The sequence below is a fragment of the Oratosquilla oratoria genome, unplaced genomic scaffold, assembly GCF_046742065.1.
Source record: "Oratosquilla oratoria isolate Oo_2021 unplaced genomic scaffold, ASM4674206v1 SCAFFOLD194, whole genome shotgun sequence".
NCBI classification, from domain to species: domain Eukaryota; kingdom Metazoa; phylum Arthropoda; class Malacostraca; order Stomatopoda; family Squillidae; genus Oratosquilla; species Oratosquilla oratoria.
In genome coordinates, this window is record NW_027467547.1 from 32,655 (window position 1) to 33,540 (window position 886).

Below are 886 nucleotides of genomic sequence, written 5' to 3' on the forward strand. Positions count from 1 at the left end.
TGCATCTGCGTCCCCGTTCCCCTCTACCCCCACATGGCCCGGAATCCAATTGAGTCTCGCCCGGTTCCCGGCGGCCGCCAGACACTGAACGAGACTCGGTGTCTGCCTTGATGAGGCTCGTTGTCATGGGACGGCCGCACCTGTTGATGTGCATGCAGAGCGGCCCTAGGGTCAGGACTGCAAGATTACCATATCCTCTTGAGGGTCGATGGCGCTCTGGATGTTGGCCTCTTCTGTTTGGAATGTGGATTTGGAGTTCGATGGCTCACAGGAGAGGACCTCCACTTCAGAAACGACTTCAGGATCCCTGGCCAGTGGCATGGTCGACGGGACGAGCTGGGGGGGAACCCCTCCGTGTGTGGAGCATAAAACTCTCATTGCGAGGTCTGAAAGTGACCTGCATTTCAGTCCTCTCCTTTGTCAGTTTATCTTTCCTAGGGAGGGACGGTGAGTGGGAGTGGAGTATGTGGAGAGAGAATTGGTTGAAGTGGATTTTATGGCTTTATTTTTATTTATTTTTTTTGGCTACCTCCCTTGTAAGGGGGAAAAAGCCTTTGATATATGAATGTACCTTTCCTTGTGTTTACTCAGGCGCGCACATACACACACACACACACACACACACACACACACACACACACACACACATACACACACACATACATACACACACACAACTTGTGGCGCAATTGGTAGAGTTTCCGGCTGCCACTACGGAAGTCCGGCTTTGAATCTCGCCCAGGGCTGAAATAATTTCAGTATCGCTGCGCTGCGGGTTGTTACTCCAACTCTCGTGGGTGGAGAGTTGGGTGTGTGTGCGTGTAAGGTCACAGTATTACCCATAGATCGGTCATATATACGAGCTCTGAGCTCTCTTCCGGGAGGG